This window comes from Chlorocebus sabaeus, chromosome 21 (assembly GCF_047675955.1).
Source record: "Chlorocebus sabaeus isolate Y175 chromosome 21, mChlSab1.0.hap1, whole genome shotgun sequence".
Classification (NCBI taxonomy): domain Eukaryota; kingdom Metazoa; phylum Chordata; class Mammalia; order Primates; family Cercopithecidae; genus Chlorocebus; species Chlorocebus sabaeus.
The window spans coordinates 4,045,663-4,069,236 of record NC_132924.1 but is presented as its reverse complement, the minus strand read 5'-3'; the positions used below and the strand labels follow the sequence as shown (position 1 = coordinate 4,069,236).

Below are 23,574 nucleotides of genomic sequence, written 5' to 3'. Positions count from 1 at the left end.
TCAAGCCTGTAATCCCAGCACTTTGGGAGGCCGAGACGGGTGGATCACGAGGTCAGGAGATCGAGACCATCCTGGCTAACACGGTGAAACCCCGTCTCTACTAAAAAATACAAAAAACTAGCCGGGCGTGGTGGCGGGCGCCTGTAGTCCCAGCTACTCGGGAGGCTGAGGCAGGAGAATGGTGTAAACCCGGGAGGCGGAGCTTGCTGTGAGCTGAGATCCGGCCACTGCACTCCAGCCTGGGCGACAGAGCGAGACTCCGTCTAAAAAAAAAAAAAAAAAAAAAAAAAAGAATGCTTGTGATTTTTGCACATTAATTTTGTATCCTGAGACTTTGCTGAAGTTGCTTATCAGCTTAAGGAGATTTTGGGCTGAGACAATGGGGTTTTCTAAATATACAATCATGTCATCTGCAAAGAGGGACAATTTGACTTCTTCTTTTCCTAACTGAATACCCTTGATTTCTTTCTCTTGCCGGATTGCCCCAGCCAGAACTTCCAACACTATGTTGAATAGGAGTGGTGAGAGAGGGCATCCTTGTCTTGTGCCAGTTTTCAAAAGGAATTTTTCCAGTTTTTGCCCATTCAGTATGATATTGGCTGTGGGTTTGTCATAAATAGCTCGTATTATTTTGAGGTACGTTCCAGCAATACCGAATTTATTGAGAGTTTTTAGCATGAAGGGCTGTTGAATTTTGTCAAAAGCCTTTTCTACATCTATTGAGATAATCATGTGGTTCTTGTCTTTGGTTCCGTTTATATGCTGGATTATGTTTATTGATTTGCAAATGTTGAACCAGCCTTGCATCCCAGGGATGAAGCCCACTTGATCATGGTGGATAAGCTTTTTGATGTGCTGCTGAATCCGGTTTGCCAGTATTTTATTGAGGATTTTTGCATCGATGTTCATCAGGGATATTGGTCTAAACTTCTCTTTTTTTGTTGTGCCTCTGCCAGGCTTTGGTATCAGGATGATGTTGGCCTCATAAAATGAGTTAGGGAGGATTCCCTCTTTTTCTATTGATGGAAATAGTTTCAGAAGGAATGGTACCAGCTCCTCCTTGTACGTCTGGTAGAATTCAGCTGTGAATCCATCTGGTCCTGGATTTTTTTGGTTGGTAGACTATTAATTATTGCCTCAATTTCAGAGCCTGCTATTGGTCTATTCAGGGATTCAACTTCTTCCTGGTTTAATCTTGGAAGAGTGTAAGTGTCCAGGAAATTATCCATTTCTTCTAGATTTTCTAGTTTATTTGCGTAGAGGTGTTTATAGTATTCTCTGTTGGTAGATTGTATTTCTGTTGGGTCGGTGGTGATATCCCTTTATCATTTTTTATTGTGTCTATTTGATTCTTCTCTCTTTTCTTCTTTATTAGTCTTGCTAGCGGTCTGTCAATTTTGTTGATCTTTTCAAAAACCAACTCCTGGATTCATTGATTTTTTGGAGGGTTTTTTGTGTCTCTATCTCCTTCAGTTCTGCTCTGATCTTAGTTATTTCTTGCCTTCTGCTAGCTTTTGAATGCGTTTGCTCTTGCTTCTCTAGTTCTTTTAATTGTGATGTTAGAGTGTCAATTTTAGATCTTTCCTGCTTTCTCTTGTGGGCATTTAGTGCTATAAATTTCCCTCTACACACTGCTTTAAATGTGTCCCAGAGATTCTGGTATGTTGTATCTTTGTTCTCATTGGTTTCAAAGTACATCTTTATTTCTGCCTTCATTTCGTTATGTACCCAGTAGTCATTCAGGAGCAGGTTGTTCAGTTTCCATGTAGTTGAGTGGTTTTGATTGAGTTTCTTAGTCCTGAGTTCTAGTTTGATTGCACTGTGGTTTGAGAGACAGTTTGTTATAATTTCTGTTCTTGTACATTTGCTGAGGAGTGCTTTACTTCCAATTATGTGGTCAATTTTGGAATAAGTGCTATGTGGTGCTGAGAAGAATGTATATTCTGTTGATTTGGGGTGGAGAGTTCTATAGATGTCTATTAGGTCTGCTTGCTGCAGAGATGGGTTCAATTCCTGGATATCCTTGTTAACTTTCTGTCTCGTTGATCTGTCTAATGTTGACAGTGGAGTGTTGAAGTCTCCCATTATTATTGTATGGGAGTCTAAGTCTCTTTGTAAGTCTCTAAGGACTTGCTTTATGAATCTGGGTGCTCCTGTATTGGATGCATATATATTTAGGATAGTTAGCTCTTCCTGTTGAATTGATCCTTTTACCATTATGTAATGGCCTTCTTTGTCTCTTTTGATCTTTGATGGTTTAAAGTCTGTTTTATCAGAGACTAGTATTGCAACCCCTGCTTTTTTTTGTTCTCCATTTGCTTGGTAAATCTTCCTCCATCCCTTTAATTTGTACCTATGAATGTCTCTGCGTGTGAGATGGGTCTGCTGAATACAGCAGACTGATGGGTCTTGACTCTTTATCCAGTTTGCCAGTCTGTGTCTTTTAATTGGAGCATTTAGTCCATTTACATTTAAGGTTAAGATTGTTATGTGTGAACTTGATCCTGCCATTATAATATTAACTGGTTATTTTGCTCGTTAGTTGATGCAGTTTCTTCCTAGCCTCGATGGTCTTTACATTTTGGCTTGTTTTTGCAGTGGCTGGTACCGGTTGTTCCTTTCCATGTTTAGTGCTTCCTTCAGGGTCTCTTGTAAGGCAGGCCTGGTGGTGACAAAATCTCTAAGCATTTGCTTATCTGTAAAGGATTTTATTTCTCCTTCACTTATGAAACTTAGTTTGGCTGGATATGAAATTCTGGGTTGAAAATTCTTTTCTTTAAGAATGTTGAATATTGGCCCCCACTCTCTTCTGGCTTGGAGAGTTTCTGCCGAGAGATCTGCTGTTAGTCTGATGGGCTTCCCTTTGTGGGTAACCCGACCTTTCTCTCTAGCTGCCCTTAAGATTTTTTCCTTCATTTCAACTTTGGTGAATCTGGCAATTATGTGTCTTGGAGTTGCTCTTCTTGAGGAGTGTCTTTGTGGCGTTCTCTGTATTTCCTGGATTTGAATGTTGGCCTGCCCTACTAGGTTGGGGAAGTTCTCCTGGATAATATCCTGAAGAGTGTTTTCCAACTTGGTTCCATTTTACCCCTCACTTTCAGGCACCCCAATCAGACGTAGATTTGGTCTTTTTACATAATCCCATACTTCTTGCAGGCTTTGTTCATTTCTTTTTCTTCTTTTTTCTTTTAGTTTCTCTTCTTGCTTCATTTCATTCATTTGATCCTCAATCGCTGATACTCTTTCTTCCAGTTGATTGAGTAGGTTACTGAAGCTTGTGCATTTGTCACGTATTTCTCGTGTCATGGTTTTCATCTCTTTCATTTCGTTTATGACCTTCTCTGCATTAATTACTCTAGCCATCAAATCTTCCACTTTTTTTTCAAGATTTTTAGTTTCTTTGCGCTGGGTACGTAATTCCTCCTTTAGCTCTGAGAAGTTTGATGGACTGAAGCCTTCTTCTCTCATCTTGTCAAAGTCATTCTCCGTCAAGCTTTGATCCGTTGCTGGCGATGAGCTGCGCTCCTTTGCAGGGGGAGATGTGCTCTTATTTTTTGAATTTCCAGCTTTTCTGCCCTGCTTTTTCCCCATCTTTGTGGTTTTATCTGCTGCTGGTCTTTGATGATGATGGTGACGTACTGATGGGGTTTTGCTGTAGGTGTCCTTCCTGTTTGATAGTTTTCCTTCTAACAGTCAGGACCCTCAGCTGTAGGTCTGTTGGAGATTTCTTGAGGTCCACTCCAGACCCTGTTTGCCTGGGTGTCAGCAGCAGAGGCTGCAGAAGATAGAATATTGCTGAACAGCGAGTGTACCTGTCTGATTCTTGCTTTGGAGGCTTCCTCTCAGGGGTGTACTCCACCCTGTGAGGTGTGGGGTGTCAGACTGCCCCTAGTGGGAGATGTTTCCCAGTTAGGCTACTCAGGGGTCAGGGACCCACTTGAGCAGGCAGTCTGTCCCTTCTCAGATCTCAACCTCCGTGTTGGGAGATCCACTGCACTCTACAAAGCTGTCAGACAGAGTCATTTGCGTCTGCAGAGGTTTCTGCTGCTTTTGTTGTTTACTGTGCCCTGTCCCCAGAGGTGGAGTCTACAGAGACAGGCAGGTTTCCTTGAGCTGCTGTGAGCTCCACCCAGTTCGAGCTTCCCAGCGGCTTTGTTTACCTACTTAAGCCTTAGCAATGGCGGGCGCCCCTCCCCCAGCCTCGCTGCTGCCTTGCCGTGATATCGCAGACTGCTGTGCTAGCAATGGGGGAGGCTCCGTGGGCATGGGACCCTCCCGGCCAGGTGTGGGATATAATCTCCTGGTATGCCTGTTTGCTTAAAGCGCAGTATTGGGGTGGGAGTTACCCGATTTTCCAGGTGTTGTGTGTCTCAGTTCCCCTGGCTAGGAAAAGGGATTCCCTTTCCCCTTGCGCTTCCCAGGTGAGGTGATGCCTCGCCCTGCTTCAGCTCTCACTGGTCGGGCTGCAGCAGCTGACCAGCACCAATTGTCCGGCACTCCCTAGTGAGATGAACCCAGTACCTCAGTTGAAAATGCAGAAATCACCGGTCTTCTGTGTTGCTCACGCTGGGAGTTGGAGACTGGAGCTGTTCCTATTCGGCCATCTTGCTCTGCCCCCCCAAATAAATTACTTTTACAAGTGTGTATCAAGGACTCTGTTTTCCAGCCAAATCAATTCCAGCTGGGGAAAACTTACATTGACTGTCCCATGGAAATAACTGGAATTTCAAATATCTCCTGGCAGCTCCCCACTAGGATATTATTTTGTAAATGCCCTTAATAAGGAAACTTTCAGAGGCTGCAACCTAGAAACTCAGCCTAGCATTGGCAACAGGCAGGCACTTAATCAAGTTGTAAAATGCATTCTAATGTAAAAGGAGAAGAATCGGTGGACAGCTGGCAGGGACTCAGTGCCCTGACCAGGCTCTGGAAGGCCCTGCTTGGCATCTTTAACAGGTTGCAGCCAAGAAACAAAAAATGGGCCAGCGGTTCCTAGGAGAAGTGCTTGGGTAAACAGAACTCTGGTCCTACCCACCTCTTCGTGACATCTTTTCAGCAGATGCAGTTTCAAATGGAGTGATTGATTCTACCTTTTCGTCCCCACTCCACCCACTTCAGGCAGAGCCAGCCAACTAGTTTAGACATTTTAAATTAGGAGCCAGGAAATGAGAAAAATCCTGTCTCACAAGGGAGTTCTTCTCAGGTCACATGACTGCCCGACAGAAATGCAGAGAAAGCCAGGTGCGTTGGCTCACGCCTGTAATCTCAGCACTTTCAGAGGCCCAGGCGGGTGGATGGCCTGAGGTCAGGAGTTCGAGAGCAGCCTGGCCAACATGGTGAAACCCTGACTCTACTGAAAACACAAAAAATTAGCTGGAAGTGGTGGTGCGTGCCAGTAATCCCAGCTACTCGGGAGGCTGAGGCAAGAGAATCACTGCAACCCGGGAGGCAGAAATTGCAGTGAGCCAAAATCGTGCCACTGTACTCCAGTCTGGTTGACAGAACAAGACTGTTGAAAGAAAGAAAGAAAAGGAAGGAAGGAAGGAAGGAAAGAAGGGAGGGAGGGAGGGAGGGAGAGAGGGAGGGAGGGAGGATGTTTCATTTGGGGGCCAGGGGACCCAATGAATGACCGATTTTGTAATTTCTCTGTTCCTTCTACCACCTCATATTCTCCGTCCCCCTTTGCAACCTTTCTATTCCTGCACAGCCATTCTATGCAGTCTGTGAACACTGCAACTTTAGAATCATTCACAGGGGCTGGGCATGGTGGCTCACACCTATGATCTCAGCACTTTGGAAGGCTGAGGTGGGTAGATCACCTGAGGTCAGGAGTTCAAGACCACTTTGGCCAACATTGCAAAACTCCATCTCTACCAAAAAGTCCAAAAAATAGCTGGGTATGGTGGCGTGTGCCTGTAATCCCAGCTACTTAGGAAGCGGAGGCAGGAGAATCACTTGAACCCGGGAAGCAGAGGTTGCAGTGAGATGTAGTGCAACTGCACTCCAGCCTGGGTATCAGTGATACTCTGTCTCAAAAAAAAAGAAAAAAGCATCACTTATAGGACCATTAAAGCAAAGAATCTTAGAATCACAGAATGTGACATGCTTGATGTTGTGGAATTGAATTGAGCAGAAAGAAGATATGCCGTTCATTAGCTGCGTGAGTAGGAAAACTGCCTAGCCTCTCAAAGCCCTGGTTTCCTCGTCTGTGAAATGGGAACAATGACCAGAATGATCAAACTGGAGGACATAGCCACAGCATCATATACCATAGTGCTTAGAATATGGTAGGAATTCGACAACCCCAAGCCCCTTTATTTTTTATTTCTATTTTATTTATTTATTTATTTACAGACAGGATCTTGCTTGTTGCCCAGGCTGGGGTGCAGTGGCATGATCATAACTCACTGCAGCCTCCAACCCCTGGGGTCAAGTGATCCTCCTGCTTCAGCCTCCTGAGTAGCTGGGATACAGGTGCACACCACCAGGCCTAGCTATTTTAAAAAAATTTTTGTAGCGATGAGGTCTTGCTATGTGCTCAGGCTGGTCTTGAATTCCTGGGCTCACGTGATCTTCCCACCTTAGCCCCCCAGAACACTGGGGTAACAGGTATGAGCCACTATGCCAGGCCCCACATTCCTTTAAGCTATATTTTCACAAACTTGAAATCCTAGAATATTAAAGATTAAAAAAACTAGTCACTTGCTAGTTCAATTTCCTATACCATTTATTAATGTCCTCTAAACAATATGTAAGCTGCCTGTGTTCCTTTTAAATATAGCATTTAAATCTGAACTTTTCTGGCACATCAGAATAAAAAGCCTTTGTTGAGCCAGTCAAAACCAATGAGTCAAAGCTGAGTTCCCTGTTTGATATTTGTGCAATTGTTTTTAGAACTAAAGTGAAGAAGATTGCATTTATATCTCCCACATTCCATATCATCAGGCTTGGCCCATGAGCTCAGGCTGGAGGGACACTATTTCATTCCCCTTTATACCCTTCCACATTCAGAGTAGGGGAAGAATCTCAGGGAATTGCATTGCAACCCACTGACCGGCCACATTTGCTGAAGAAAGTTGCTTTATGTGGCCCGTCTCTTGTTTCTTGGCTGCAACCTGTTAAATGTGCCCAGCAGGGCCTTCCAGAGCACAGCCAGGGCACAGCGTACCTGTCAGCTGTCCACCTATTCTTCTCCTTTTGCATTAGAATGCATTTTACAACTTGATGAAGTGTCTGCCTGTTGCCAACGCTAGGTTGTGTTTCTAGGTTGCAGCCTCTGAACGTCTCCTCATTATTTTTATTTTTTTGAGATGGAGTCTCACTCTATTGTCCAGGCTAAAGTACAGTGGTGCATCTTGGCTCACTGTAACCTCCAACTCCCGGGTTCAAGTGATTCTCCTGCCTCAGCCTCCCAAGTAGCTGGGATTACAGACATGCACCACCATGCCCAGCTAATTTTTCTGTATTGTAGTATAGATGGGGTTTCACCATGTTGGCCAAGATGGTCTTGATCTCCTGACCTCATAATCCGCCTGCCTCGGCTTCCCAAAGTGCTGGAATTATAGGTATGAGCCACAGCACCCAGCCCAATTTTTGTATTTTTAGTAGAGACAGGGTTTCACTATGTTGGCCAGGCTGGTCTTGAACTCCTGACCTCAGGTAAGCCACCTTCCTTGGCCTCCCAAAGTGCTTGGACTACAGGTATGAGCCACTGCACCTGGCCAGCACTGACAATTATTATTATTATTATTATTATTATTTTTGAGACAGAGTCCCGCTCTGTCGCCCAGGCTGGAGTGCAGTGACATGATCTCATCTCAGCTCACTGTAGCCTCTGCTTCCCGGGTTCAAGAAATTCTCCTGCTTCAGCCTCCCAAGTAGCTGGCACTACAGACGTGCTCCACCATACTTGGCTAATTTTTTTTGTATTTTTAGTAGAGATGGGGTTTCACCATGTTGGCCAAGCTGGTCTTGATCTCCTGACCTCGTGATCCGCCCGCCTCGGCCTCCCAAAATGCTGGCATTACAGGCATGAGCCATCGCGCCCGGCCAGCACTGACAATCTTCATGAATATGTCCTCTGATTCTCCACTGGTACTGGCAGGTATAGGAAATTGGGCTCTAATGTTAAGAAGTCAATACCTAAGAATTTAGGAAAAATGTTTTAACTTGTTCAATAGAGCTTATCTGAGCTCTGAATTGGGGTCTAGGACCTAGGTCCAGCTATTCTTAGTCATGTTGTTTTTGGTTTTTTCTTCTTCCATGTTTTTTTTCTTTTTTTTGACTTTGCCCCTCAAGTGAGGACATCTCCTTCTGAAACTCACCATTGAAGCAGCGTTGTTGTCTGGAGTAAATACCTGCAGTTTGTCGTCTTGCACCAAGAAATTTAGGACATGGACACACACGAGGAGTTTAGGAGCAGAGGTTTTATAGGAAGAGGAGGCCGGGCATGGTGGCTCATGCCTGTAATCCCAGCACTTTGGGAGACCAAGGCAGGTGGATCACAAGGTCAGGAGATCAAGACCATCCTGGCTAACATGGTGAAACCCCATCTCTACTAAAAATACAAAAAAAAATTAGCCAGGTGTGGTAGCGGGTGCCTGTAATCCCAGCTACTCAGGAGGCTGAGGCAGGAGAATCGCTTGAACCTCAGAGGTGGAGGTTGCAGTGAGCCCAGATCGCACCACTGCACTCCAGCCTGGGTGACAGAGTGAGACTCCATCTCAATAAAAAAAAAAAAAAAAAAGATTTTGATGCTGCTTTTCATTAAAAAGGAAAACCTTATCAAGGACTCCTGTACCCTCATTATCTGCCTAAGTAATTTCTTCTTAACTTCTATATCACCATGATGAGTGATTAGGGCATTGGACAAAATTAGAGCATTCTTAGACCCTAAACACACTATCACTATCACATTATCCTGGTATTGGTTGGGCGCAGTGGCTCATGTCAGTAATCCCAGCACTTTGGGAGGCCCAAGTGGGTGGATGACTTGAGGTCAGGAGTTCGGGACCATCCCAGCTGGAAGCAACGTGGTGAAACCCATCTCTACCAAAAAATACAAAAATTAGCCAGGCATGGTGGCCCATGCCTGAAATCCCAGCTACTCAGGAGACTGAGGCAAAAGAATTACTTGAACTCAGGAGAGGGAGGTTGCAGTGAGCCGAGATCACACCACTGTACTCCAGCCTGGGTGACAGAGTGAGACTCTGTCTCAAAAAAAAAAAAAAATGATCTTGGTATTTCAACTCTTTAGGAATGGTCAAAGTCTTCACCAATGGTTGAACAAGGTAGTGTAAGTTTAGTTCCTATAGAATATAGCCAAAGAATGACCCTTTTCCCCTTATAATTATGGAAACTTTCTTTTGGAAGAGACTTTTGCAGAAACTGAACTTTACCTCCCTTCAGTAATATTCTGTTCAGGTGATCATTCACCATCTACTTGGATATGGCTAATTGTAGAAAGCTCACTATTTCGTAGAAATTCCCATAACAACTCACTAATCGCTAAATTCTACTTTAAATAGAAAAAGGGTCCATATTCCCATAATTACAAATGTTAGATAATGCCTTCCATAATTAGGAGTGTTAGATAATGCCTTCACTGCACGGAGTCACTTTGCATTTGAACTACTCCCGGCTGTGTAGTAGATGACTTTATTGTGCATAACAGATGCTCAGTAAATATGTGTTTAATCTATAAATTCAGTAGTGTTGCGTATTGCCCAGAAGTCATGGTGAGTTAGATTTATATAATGGGCCAGTCATGTCAGGAGTTTTGAAAGATGTATTAAGTCAACATAAGCAAAATCTTTTTTCTTTTAGTTTTCTCAATGTTAAAAAAAAATAAACCCTTCCTCCTAGGCATTATAAAAGATGCTGGAACAAAATAAGATTAATAAATGTCCCTTGATGTTGAGGATCCTAAATTCTCAAGGAAAGAGAAGTGATATATACACAGTTAGTTATATTTTGACAACATAACTGAGTTATACAGAGCAATGTACCAAGTGTATACACCACAGGAGAGTGGGAAGCAGAGAAAATTTCAATACATACGCATAGAACTGACCCAGAACACAGAGGTCAAGGACATTGATAACAACTCAATGTTGCAATAACTATAGCCACGTGTGCTCACTTTATTGTCACTCTGTTTCTGTCCTCAACCATTGGTCTAAGTTGACTCAATGGTTAAAACCATGGAGCACCCTGATCGCCAACTCCTTGTTCTCCTTGGTGTGGGTAGATACAGAGCCCAGGGCTATGGTCAGGAAACTTCAACCTTGTATGTTCTGGCCATTAGCAAACATGGGACACCTCCAGTGTTTCAAGCATGAAGCCACAGGGAGAGGTGGGGGGCAAAACGATGTCGTCAACAAAGTCCTTGTCCTCAGAGGACAGAGTCTGGTCCTGAAAACTCACATAGAATTAAACATGTCAGACACAGAGTAATAAAACCAAAGCAGAGACATAATGCCTAAATTTATGTTTTCCCAACTGTCAGTTTATTTATATTAAAAGTATATAGTCGACACTATTTATTACCTCACCTATAGCCAATCCTCACTTTTTTTCCTAATGAAATCTCCATGTTGAGTGCAGGTAGTAGGATCTCATCCTTTGATCTCAAGAAGGAATGTCGCTCATCCACAATGTGGTATGAATCATAATTTGTCTGTGCCAGTCATGGTGTGGTAGAGATGCAAGCTGCAACCGAACTCTTCTACACATCTACTGCTATAGTTGTAGCAGACTTGTGTCCAGCTTGGGACTGCATTTTCCAGCCCTGTTTGACTAGGGTGACCTGCTGGTGGAACTGGAAACAAAGTAATATGTGCAATTCCTGCTTCATTTACTGAAAAGGAAATTCGGGGGTTTAAACTTCCATACTTTCCATCTTCCCACTGGCAGGAAAGGTGACACTCAGAGTAACTTTTGAGGCCATCAGCCTGAATTCCGGAGCTACTACATGGAATAAAGCTTCCTGTTACCCTGAAATGCACACCTGGAAACTTCTACTTTATTTATTTGTTTGTTTGTTTGTTTGTTTGTTTGTTTGTTTTTGAGATGGAGTTTCGCTCTTGTTGCCCAGGCTGGAGTGCACTGGTGCGATCTCAGCTCACTGCAACCTCTGCCTCCCAGATTCAAGCAATTGTCCTGCCTCAGCCTCCCAAGTAGTTGGGATTACAGGTGTCTGTCACCATGCCTGGCTAATTTTTTGTATTTTTAGTAGAGACGGGGTTTTACCATGTAGGCCAGGCTGGTCTCAAACTCCTGACCTCAGGTGATCTACCCACTTTGGCCCCCCAAAGTGTTGAGATTACAGGCGTGAGCCACCACACCAGGCTGAAATCACCTGAGGTCAGGAGTTTTAGACCAGTCTGGCCAACATGGTGAAACCCCGTCTCTACTAAAAATACAAAAAATTACCTGGGCGTGGTGGCAGGCACCTGTAATCCCAGCAACTCAGGAGGTTGAGGCAGGAGAATTGCTTGAACCCAGGAGGTGGAGGTTGCAGTGAGCCAAGATCACTCCATTGCACTCCAGCCTAAGCAACAAGAGTGAAACTCCATCTCGAAGGAGGAGGAGGAGGAGGAGGAGGAGGAAGAAGAAGAAGAGGAAGAAGAAGAGGAAGAAGAAGAAGAAGAGGAAGAAGAAGAAGAAGAAGAAGAAGAAGAAGAAGAAGAAGAAGAAGAAGAAGAAGAAGAAGAAGAAGAAGAAGAAATTTGTATGTATTTAATAATGAAACCTTTAAATTATTTAGGTTACTTTATGTTGGAGTCCTTTTGATAGCAGCTTGACACAACCAACAAGTATATATGGAACTTCTCTTTGCTAGTGATATGATTTAGCTCTGTGTCTCCACCCAAATCTCATCTTGAATTGTAATCCCCATGTATAGAAGCGGGGATCTGGTGGGAGGTGATTGGATCATGGAGGTGGTTTCCCCCATCCTATTCTTGTGACAGTGAGTGAGTTCTCACAAGATCTGATGGTTTAAAAGTGACACTTCCCCTTTCACTCTCTCTTTCTCCTGCCACCATGTAAGATGTGCGTTGCTTCCCCTTCACTTTCCACCATGACTGTAAGTTTCCTGAGGCCTCCCAGCCATGCAGAACTGTGAGTCAATTAAAACTCTTTCCTTTATAAATTACCCAGTCTCAGGTAGTTCTTTAGAGCAATGCGAAGATGGACTAATACAGCTAGATTCTAACTTTCTTTTTTTTTTTTTTTTTTTTTTTTTTTTGAGACAGAGTCTCACTCTATTGCCCAGGCTGGAGTACAGTGGCTGGATCTCAGCTCACTGCAAGCTCTGCCTCCCGGGTTCACGCCATTCTCCTGCCTCAGCCTCCCGAGTAGCTGGGACTACAGGCGCCCACCACCTCGCCCGGCTAGTTTTTTGTATTTTTTAGTAGAGACGGGGTTTCACCGTGTTAGCCAGGATGGTCTTGATCTTGTGACTTCGTGATCCACCCGTCTCGGCCTCCCAAAGTGCTGGGATTATAGGCTTGAGTCACCGCGCCCGGCCTAGATTCTAACTTTCTAACTTTCCCTTGTCACATGGACATGTGACACGAATCTACCAAATGAAGTCAAAAAGGAAAACTTGAAAATGTTTCCTTCTCTGTCTTTCAAGGAAAAAGTGTGTAAAAGAAACCTGCTGAAGAAAATTCAGTTTTGCTTTAGATACTTTCTTTCAGTTTAAGATTCCTATGTGTGATGTTGATGACTGGAGCTGCAGCAACTGTCTTGTGACTGTGAGGAAAAACCAAGAGAAAGCAGAGAAGTCCTGGTTGTTCCGGAGGCTAAGGCAGGAGGATTGCTTGAGCCCAGGAGACAAGTCTGCAATGAGCTATGATTGTACCAATGCACTGTAGCCTGGGCAGTAGAGCAAGACCAAGGAAGGAAGGAAGGAAGGAAGGAAAGGAAGGGAAGGAAGGGAGGAGGGGAGGAGGGAAGGAGAGAGGGAGGGAGAGAAGGAGAGAGGGAGGGAGGGAGGGAAAGAGAAAGAGAGAGAGAGGGAAGGAGAGAAGGAGAGAGGGAGGAAGGGAGGGAAAGAGAAAGAGAGAGAGAGGGAGGGAGGAAGGAAGGAAGGACAGAAGAAAGGAAGGAAAGAAGGAAGGAAGGAAGGAAGGAAGGAAGGAAGGAAGGAACAGAGATGGGGAGGGAGGGAGGAAAGGAAGGAAGAAAGGAAGGATTAAGAAGGAAGAAAGGCCAGCACCCTGATGCCACTGAGCTGATGAACCCACCCTGGAAGAATCTACCTACAACTTTTTGGTATGTGAAAAGTGTAATGGTTTTCTTGCTTTGGCTACCATTAGTTTGATTTCATGTTACATGTAGTCAAAAGCATTATTAAATGATTCCAAAGTCTTAGATGTAAACATAAAATTTCTTTCTGGTCAGACGTGGTGGCTCACGCCTGTAATCCCAGCACTTTGGGAGGCCAAGGCGGGCGGATCACCTGAGGTCAGGAGATTGAGATCAGCCTGGCCAACATGGTGAAACCCCATCTCTAGTAAAAATACAAACATTAGCTGGGCATGGTGATGGGTGCCTGTAGTCCCAGCTACTCGGGAGGCTGAGACAGGAGATTTCCTTGAGCCCGGGAGGCAGAGGTTGCAGTCAGCCAAAATCACGCCACTGTACTCCAGCCTGGGCGACAGAGCGAGACTCCTTAAAAAAAAGAAATCTTTTTATGTTATCTATTATATTATCTTTTATACAAAATTACATGAAAAAAGTCAAATTTGCTGTACATGTAAATAAGAAAAGTACATGGTCCCTTTCATCATTCACATTTACAGAGGACAGGAGGCACCATTACACTCCTTTTTTGGAAAATCTCAGCTTGTTCACTTGTTAGTTTTGTAGACTAGATTGACTAAGTCATTATTTCCAGAAATACAGAATTTCTAATATAGTAGCAGTATATAAGAAAATGTAGGTTGAGTGCAGTGACTCATGCCTATAAACCCTACACTTTGGAACCCCAAGGCAGAAGAGTCACTTGAGGTCGGAAGTTTGAGACCAGCCTGGGTAACATAATGAGACCCCTCATCTCTACACACACACACAAAAACAAAAAACAAAAAACAAGCCATGCATGTGTGGCAGACCTCTAGTCCCAGCTACTTGGGAAGGTGAGGCAGGAGGATTGCTCGAGCCCAGGAGTTCAAGGCTCCAGCGAGCTACGATTACACTACTGCTCTCCTGCATGACGGACAGAGTAAGACCCTTGTTGCAAAGAAGGGAAGAAAGAGAAAAAGAGAAAGAGGAAGAGAGACAGAGCCAGAAAGATGGAGGGAGAAAGAAACAGGGGAAGGAAGGGGGGAAGGAAGGGAGGAAGGAAGGAAGGGAGGAAGGAAGGAGAGGAGGAAGAGTTAAAAGAAGAAGGGGAGAGAGAAGGGGAGGGGGAACGGGGGATGGGAGGGGAAGGAGAGGAAGGGGAGAAGGAGGAAGGGGGGGAAGAGAGGAGAAGGGAAGGGAAAGGAAGGGAAGGGAAGAGAGAAAGAAGAAAGAAAGAAAATGTAATTGACTATAACACTGCCCTGAAACATCTGGATTACATAGCACATTCTATGTAGAACGTGTGTATTTTGCATTACACGTGTGGTTGTCTAGCTCACCTACAATGATGTATGAATTTCCATGTCAGTGACTGCTCATGGAGAATTCAAATGCCTCCTGCCCCCACTGCCCTGCTGAAGCAGCAGTCACAGCATAAAACTTCTGACAGATAACAGACCTTCCTTAAAGAGCACTGGGCAAGTTTGGCCAGGCGCGGTGGCTCACGCCTGTAATCCCAGCACTTTAGAGGCCAAGGCAGGCAGATCACTCGAGGTCCAGAGTTTGAGACCAGCCTGGCCAACATGGCGAACCAAAAATACAAAAATTAGCTGGACATAGTTGTCCACGCCTGTAATCCCAGCTACTCAGGAGGCTGAGGCAGGAGAATCGTTTGAACACAAGAGGTGGAGGTTGCAGTGAGCCAAGATTGCACAACTGCACTCCAGCCTGGGCGACAGAGTGAGGCTCTGCCTCAAAAAAAAAAAAAAAAGTGATATAGTGATATGCATCAAGGCAAGCAGTAATAACTTTCCCGTTACTTAGAATCTCTAGGGGCCAGGCACAGTGGCTCATACATGTAATCCCAGCACTTTGGGAGGCCGAGGTAGGCAGATCTCTTAAGGTCAGAGGTTCGAGACCAGCCTGACCAACATAGTGAAAACCTGTCTGTACTATAAAACAAACAAACAAAAATTTAGCTAAGCTTGGTGGCTTGTGCCTATAGTGTTTTTAGGATTTTTAGGATCAAAAAGTGTTATGCACTAGGCGCGGTGGCTCATGCCTGTAATCTCAGCACTATGGGAGGCCAAGGTGGGCAGATCAGTTGCGGTCAGGAGTTCGAGACCAGCCTAGCCAACACGGCAAAATCCCGTCCCTACAAAAAATTCAAAAAATAGCCCGGCGTGGTGGTGTGCACCTGTAATCCCAGCTACTCAGGAGGCTAATACAGGAAGAATGCTTGAGCTCAGGAGTTGGAGGCTGCAGTGAGCTATCATCGTACCACTGCACTCCAGCCTGAATGACAGAGCATCAAAAACAAAGAGTATCTTATATTGGTGATATTGCCCTCTGTACGCCTTTGTTTCACCATGACTTGAAAGTATTCGTTAGTCCTCTAAGAGCTAGTTTTTCTTAGTGCTATTTAATAGTATGGATTTTTTCATTTACTGGAGTGCAGAAAAGGGATTTACTTTTTTTCCCAAATAAAAAATACCTCTCTCCAGGCCGGGCGTGGTGGCTCAAGCCTGTAATCCCAGCACTTTGGGAGGCCGAGTCGGGTGGATCACGAGGTCAGGAGATCGAGACCATCCTGGCTAACACGGTGAAACCCCGTCTCTACTAAAAAATATAAAAAACTAGCCGGGCGAGGTGGCGGGTGCCTGTAGTCCCAGCTACTCGGGAGGCTGAGGCAGGAGAATGGCGTGAACCCGGGAGGCAGAGCTTGCAGTGAGCCGAGATCCGGCCACTGCACTCCAGCCTGGGCGACAGAGCAAGACTCCGTCTCAAAAAAAAAAAAAAAAAAAAAAAAAAAAACCTCTCTCCATGAATCAAGTGCATTCTTGCTACTTGACAACAGTTTCAGGTGCAAGCCCTCCATCAAGGATTCGCAAGTCAATAAATTTTGTGGCAGGCGTAATCATCCGCCCTTGCCAGGAAAGTCCTGAGTAACCCTTTGGAGGAAGCAGCCACTGGCGTCGGAAGTGCTGCCCTTCTGTAGGGTCAGGCGGAGAGAGGTGCCTGCATCAGGCTGCCTGGCACTGACTGGCAGAAGCTGAAATTCTCAGTAAGTGACATCTTGATGTGCTGGAAAGCAGGTTAGCTGTGAGAACACAGGGACAAACAGTGCGGGATTCAGGAGGGCCTTAGAAGACAGCCTTCAGGACTGGGCAAAGTGGCTCATGTCTGTAATCCTAGCACTGTGGGAGGCCGAGGTGGGTGGATCCCCTGAGGTCAAGAGTTCGAGCGCAGCCTGGCCAACATGATGAAACCTTGTCTCTACTGAAAATACAGAAAAAATTAGGGAGACGTGGTGGCAGGTGCCTGTAATCCCAGCTACTTAGGAGGCTGAGGCATGAGAATTGCTTGAACCCAGGAGGTGGGGAGGTTGCAGTGAGCTGAGATAATGCCATTGCATTCCAGCCTGGGCAACCGAGCAAAAACTTCATCTGAAAAAAAAAAAGAAGAAGAAGGAGAAGGAGAAGACAGGCTTCAGGTGGCAGAATAGAGTGCAGTGTTGAGAAGGAAACAATGAAAGACAACCGAGGCTGGGTTCCAGCCCTAAGGTTCAGCTGTGATGACAACTTCTTGATGCCAGGTTTGCTGAGGCACCTGATAGGGGTGGAGTAAGAAGGTGAAACCTAGGACCAGAATGAGGAGGTGGTGAGCCAGGTCAGATTTAGGAGATCAGCAGGGAACAGCAAAAGATGTTGCAGGAGGGTGAATACTTAATATTTTAATTTAATTTTATTTTATTTTTTGAGACAGGGCCTTCCTCTGTTGCCCAGGCTGGTGCACAGTGGTACAAGTGCTACTTGGGAGGCTGAGTGAGGCTGGAGGATGGTTTGAGCCCAGGAGTTCCAGGCTGCATGGCTCACTGCTGGCTCACTATAGCCTGGAATTCCTGGGCTCAAGCCATCCTCCAGCCTCACCCTCCCACGTAACTGTGAATACAGGCATGCACCACCACACCCAGCTAGTACTTTTATTTTTTGTAGACCTGGGGATCTTACTATGTTGCCCCAGCTGGTCTCAAACTCCTGGCCTCAGGCAATCCTCCTGCCTAGGCCTCCCGAAGTGTTGGGATTACAGGTGTGAGCCACTGTGCCCAGCTGAATATGTAATTAAAAAGCCCAAGTCTGAATATACATTGGTAAGGCAGGAATGGGTGGACATTAAATGGCCCAGTTAGAGGCAGGACCAGGATCCAATGGTGGGACATACTGAGGCCTAAATCAAAGTGTGAACGCAGGCATAGGATGACACTATACTAAACAATCAGGTCGACAGGAGTGGGTTATGGAAAGACAGTCTGGCCCAGGAACGCTTGCTCAGCTCAGAACCCAGGCAGGGATCCTCAGCACGTGCTAGGTTGGTCATATCTTCCCTTTATACCTGAGCCAGCCTGCAGAACCATAAGCTCGTTTATTATTATTATTATTATTATTATTTTTGTAGTGAGTCTCCCTCTGTCTCTCAGACTGGAATGCACTCTCAGTTCACTGCAACTTCTGCCTCAGCTGCTAGTTTATTCCTTTTTTCCTGGATCCTCTAAGTCTTCCTCTGGTGTTGTGTCCCTAGCCTTTGTCATATAACAAGCCACCCAAACATTAGTGCTTTAAAACAATTACACTTCTATGCATTGGGTGCAAGTTTACTTTACTGATTTTTCCTGGGCTCATTCATCTGGCTATAATTTTTTTTTCTTTTTAAAAATTGTGCTAGAATACAATATAAAATTTACCATCTAACAGGATTTGGATGTGTGTCTCCTCCAATTTCATGGTGAAATGTGATCCCCATTGTTGGAAGTGAGGTCTGGCAGGAGGTGTTTGGGTCATGTGGGTGGATCCCTTGTGAATGGCTTGGTGCCCTCCCCATGGTGATGAGAGAGTTCTCATTCTGTTAGTTCACACAAGAGCTGGGTGTTTCAAGGAGCTGGCACCTCCTTGTCTCTCTCTCTCTTTCTCTCTCTCTTCCTCCCTCTCTCTCCGTCCCTCTCCATGTGATGTGCCTGCCTGTTCTCTTTTCACCTTCTACCATGAGTAGGTTTCCTGAGGCCTCACCAGAAGCCTAGCAGATGCTAGTGTCATGCATGTACAATCTGCATGTACAACCTGTAGAACCTTGAGCCAAATAAACCTCTTTTTTTTTTTTTTTTTTGAAGACAAGGCCTGGCTCTATCACCCACGATAGAGTGCTGCAGTGGTGTGATTATAGCTCACTGCAGCCTCAAACTCCCGGGTTCAAGCCATCCTCCCACCTCAGCCTCCCAGGTAGCTGGGACTACAGGCATGCACCACCACACCTGGCTAATATTTGTATTTCTTGAAGAGACAGGGTTTCACCATGTTGCCAGGCTGGTCTCAAACTCATGAGCTCAAGCAATCCTCCAGCCCCAGTCTCCCAAAGCACTGGGATTACAGGTGTGAGCCTCTTTTCTTTGTAAGTTACCGGCCTCAGGTATTCCTTTACAGCATGGCAAAACAGAGTAACTCACCCGTTCTTAAGTGTACATTTTGGTAGTATTAAATACACTTATAATGTACAACCTTTATTACCGCCCACTTCCACAATTCTTTTCATCCTTAGAAACTTAAATTTTATATACATTAAACAAGAAGTCCCCATTTTCCTGTCTCCCCTGTCCCTGGAAATTGCCAATCAACTCTCTGTCTATATGATTGCGACTACTCTAAGTACCTCATATAAATGGAATTATACAGTATTTGCCTTTTAGGGGCTGGCTTATTTCACTTAGCATGATGTCCTTAAGTTTCATCCACGTTATATAGCCTGTGTCAGAATTTTCCTTATTTTTAAAGCTGAATGGTATTTCATTGTGTTAAATGAACATTGTGTTTATTCATTCATGTGCAATGAATACTTGGGTTGTTTCCATGTATTAGCCATTGTAAATAATTCCACTCTGAATGTGGCTGCACAAGGATCTCTGAGTCCCTGCTTTCAATTCTTTTGGGTATATAACCAGAAGTAGAATTGCTGCATCATATGGTAATTCTTATTTATTTATTTTTTTTTTTTGATGGAGTCTCTCTCTGTGGCCCAGGTTGGAGTGCAGTGGCGTGATCTCGGCTCACTGCAACCTCCGTCTCCCAGGTTCAAGCGATTCTCCTGCCTCAGCCTCCTCAGTAGCTGGGATCACAGGCACCTGCCACTACGCCCAGCTAATTTTTGTATTTTTTAGTAGAGACAGGGTTTCACCATGTTGGCCAGGCTGGTCTTGAACTCCTGACCTCAGGTGATCCGCCCACCTCAGCCTCTCAAAATGCTGGGATTACAGGCATGAGCCACCGTGCCTGGCCAATTGTACTTCTAATGTTTCGAGGAACCACCACACTGTTTTCCACAATGGCTGTACCGTGTTACATTTCTACCAATAGTTCACAACGGCTTCAATATCTCACATGATTGTAATTTATGGGCATATCAATTGCACAAGAAGGTCCAAGCTGGCCTTACTCAAAGGTCCCACAGTTAGTGCTGGCCATTAGCTGGGCACCTACAGTTCCTCAATGGTGCCTGTGTCAGTCCTGGTATTCCAAGCAGATGCTAAGTCTGGATTTATTTGAGAAAACTCTAATAAGAGTGTAAGTAATTTATTAAGGAAAATTCTGCAAGAGAAAATGGGAAGGGAGCCAGCAAAGTCCAGGAGAGTCATCAGACCTCAGTACAAGTCTAGCACCAGTGGAGAAGGGAAAGATGGGAACACAGTGCGGGGCAAGACTTCACATGAGGTTCTGCAGAAGTTTCTGCAAAGCTAATGGGGAGCCCATGACAGGAGTGATGCATTTCCCAGGAGTGGGCTTGCCTGAGAATCCTGCCATGCTCAATCACTGCCTGGGAGCAGTCGGGAAAGCTTGGCCTCCATGGAAACATGGTGATTGGTAGATTTCTGAGCACAGCAGCTGGGTCAACTCATCCCCTGTGCTCCAACATCTGAGGAAGATAAGTGGGAAAAGGATTGGTATAAAGAACTGCACCTGCTTTGTAACTTCATCTCATTCACAGGAAGGCAGAACAGCTTCTCTTTACATGGGAATTATTGCAGTGTATTGCAGTAGGCCTCTGGCAGGGCCTACTTCAATAGTGATACTTCTTCCCTGGACCTCTGCTGCAGTCTCCAGCACCACTCAAGGTCCCTATTCAAATGCCATCCTCTGCATAGGTTCTTCCCTGATGACCCATTTAAAATCTGAAACACCTCTACCCCAGTCACATTTCTTGGCCTACTTCCCTGTCTTATTTCCTTCTATGGCGGGTGTTGCCTTCTATATATTATGATTCATGTTTGGCTCCTTCAGTAGAATATCAGTTCTACAACTGCAGGGGTTTGTCGGTTTTATTCAGTGTTATATCCTTAGCATTTACAAGTGGGATGGCCAAAGAATGTGCTCAGTGAAATAGACTTTTACTGAATAAAGAATAGTGGCTCATGTCTGTAATCCTAGCACTTTGAGAGACCAAAGCGTGAGGATCACTGGAGGCCAGAAGTTTGAGACCAGCCTGGGCAGCACGGCAAGACCCTATCTCTACAAATTTTTTTTTTAAAAAATCTAAGCATGATGACAAATACCTGCTTGAGCCCAAGAGTTCCAGGCTGCAATGAGCTATGATCACACCAGTGCACTCCAGCTTGGGTGACAGAGTGAGACTTCATCGCTAAAAAAGAAAAAACAAAAAAGAACGAAAAAAGTCTTTGACCTATTATGCATTGTCCTGCAGACTCTATTCATCTATGTATCATCTATCTATCCATCCATCCATCCATTTATCCATCTACATATCTGTATATCATCTATCCATTCATCCATCCATTTATGCATTCATCCATCCAACTATCCATCTAGCTACCTATTCATTCATCCGTCTATTCATTCATCCATCTATCCATCCATCCATTTATCCATCCATTTATCCACCGATCTAGCCATTCATCCATTTATATATAATCTTATATAATTTATATACAATTTAATCCATTTATATATAATCTTAGACAATTTTTCTCTACTTTGTTGTTATCCTTCAATTACTAAGAGCTAGAACACTCACATAATGTGTATGGGATCACTCAATTGTGAGTGTTGGACCTTGGATGGGAACCCACGCCTGTCTCCAAATCTACTATATTTCCCAGTAACATGCATGGCCTCATTACAGAGATACAGACAGAGAAAATGAGGAAGGAAGGGAGGGAGGAGGAAGGAAGTGACAACATCCACATATACCTAAACCCTGCTAAATTTAAGTAGAGTATTCCGAGTCCCGTAACTAGAAAACCATCTCGACTGTTTATATTGTTTTGTTTATCCACTGAAATGTCCAACACTTTAGCATAGCTTCAACAAAGTGCTTTTAACGATGTGCCTCCACTATAAGGGCAGAGGGAGAATCTTCATGAATTTGAGTGATTTCTGCTTTGGAATCACACATCTGCATCTGGGTGGCTTCTCTGAGCTATAAATAGATGAAAGAACTGCAAGACTCTGCACTTGCTAGTCCACCTGAGGAGAAAGCTTCCCAGCAAATTGAAGCTCTTTAGAATCCTTCTTGAGAAAATGCAGGCAACAGGTTCTCCCAAACATGGAGTCCTGTAGCCCAGGTCTTACCTGAATCAGGTAAGAGGCAGGCAGGGAAGGAGTGATCTCCCCGTGCACCCTCGCAGCCCACTTCAGGAGTGGGACTAGCGCTCCTTGGTGGGTGTAGCTCGTGTGCGTGGGCCACACCAGTCCTGGGGGGCAGGATGAGGGAGTGGTGGGTCCAGGTGGGGCTGTTGGCCGTGCCCCTGCTTGCTGCGTACCTGCACATCCCACTCCCTCAGCTCTCCCCTGCCCTTCACTCATGGAAGTCTTCAGGCAAGTTTTTCACTTACAAGGTACTGCGTATCTTCTACCAAGACTCTGTGGGTGTGATTGGAAGTCCAGAGATAGTTGTGCTTTTACACGGTTTTCCAACATCCAGCTACGATTGGTACAAGATTTGGGAAGGTCTGACCTTGAGGTTTCATTAGGGTGATTGCCCTTGATTTCTTAGGCTTTGGCTTCGGTGACAAACCGAGACCACATCACTATTCCATATTTGAGCAGGCCAGCATCGTGGAAGCACTTTTGCGGCATCTGGGGCTCCAGAACCGCAGGATCAACCTTCTTTCTCATGACTATGGAGATACAGTTGCTCAGGAGCTTCTCTACAGGTACAAGCAGAATCGATCTGGTCGGCTTACCATAAAGAGTCTCTGTCTGCCAAATGGAGGTATCTTTCCTGAGACTCACCGTCCACTCCTTCTCCAAAAGCTACTCAAAGACGGAGGTGTGCTGTCACCCATCCTCACACGACTGATGAACTTCTTCATGTTCTCTCGAGGTCTCACCCCAGTCTTTGGACCGTATACTCGGCCCTCTGAGAGTGAGCTGTGGGACATGTGGGCAGGGATCCACAACAATAATGGGAACTAGGTCATTGACAGTCTCTTACAGTACATCAATCAGCGGAAGAAGTTCAGAAGGCACTGGGTGGGAGCTCTTGCCTCTGTAACTGTCCCCATTCATTTTATCTATGGGCCATTGGATCCTGTAAATCCCTAGCCAGAGTTTTTGGAGCTGTACAGGAAAACGCTGCCGCGGTCCACAGTGTCCATTCTGGATGACCACATTAGCCACTATCCACAGCTAGAGGATCCCATGGGCTTCTTGAATGCATATATGGGCTTCATCAACTCCTTGTGAGCTGGAAAGAGTAGCTTCCCTGTATTACCTCCCCTACTCCCTTATCTGTTGTGTATTCCACTTAGGAAGAAATGCCCAGGTGAGGTCCTGGCCATCAAACATTATTCTCTCACATAAAGTCCACTACTCAAATTGGTGAACAGTGTATAAGAAGAAGCCAGCAGGAGCTCTGACTAAGGTTGACATAATAGTCCACCTCCCATTACTTTGACATCTGATCAAATGTATCTTGGCTTTGTTTTTGTGTTATTAGGAAATTCTGATGAGCATTACTATTCACTGATGAAGAAAGACGTTCTTTTGCATAAAATACTTTTTAACGCTTTGGATTTCTCTGAAATATTTAGAAGTGCTCATTTCTGGCCCAGCCCCAACAGGAATTCTATAGTAAGGAGGAGGCGAAGGGGGCCTACTTCCCTCTCCTTCAATGACTTTATGGGCACATGCCTTTTAAAAGTTCTCTAAGCAACACAGAGCTGAGTCCTCTTTGTCATACCTTTGGATTTAGTTTCATCAGCTGTTTTTAGTTATAAAC

The 23,574-nt window shown here is 44.9% G+C and overlaps 1 protein-coding gene and 1 pseudogene across 4 annotated transcripts in view; one reads left to right on the top strand and one right to left on the bottom strand.

The window, feature by feature from the left end:
- Positions 1–10,145: 10,145 nt before the first annotated feature.
- The window catches only part of LOC140709620 (beta-glucuronidase-like), a 36,288-nt gene continuing 22,859 nt past the window's right edge, over positions 10,146–23,574 (bottom strand). For 2 of the 4 annotated variants that reach the window (XR_012090177.1, XR_012090176.1), the window contains 2 exons: positions 20,888–20,973; positions 18,428–20,250 (listed from right to left, as the gene is read on the bottom strand). The gene's annotated coding sequence lies outside the window, so the exon portion shown is untranslated. Of the gene's footprint in view, positions 10,414–18,427; positions 20,251–20,887; positions 20,974–23,574 lie in introns of those variants that run through there. The other 2 variants (XR_012090179.1, XM_073008787.1) reach the window with 2 other exon arrangements.
- LOC140709619 (mesoderm-specific transcript homolog protein pseudogene) lies at positions 20,983–23,109 on the top strand (annotated as a pseudogene).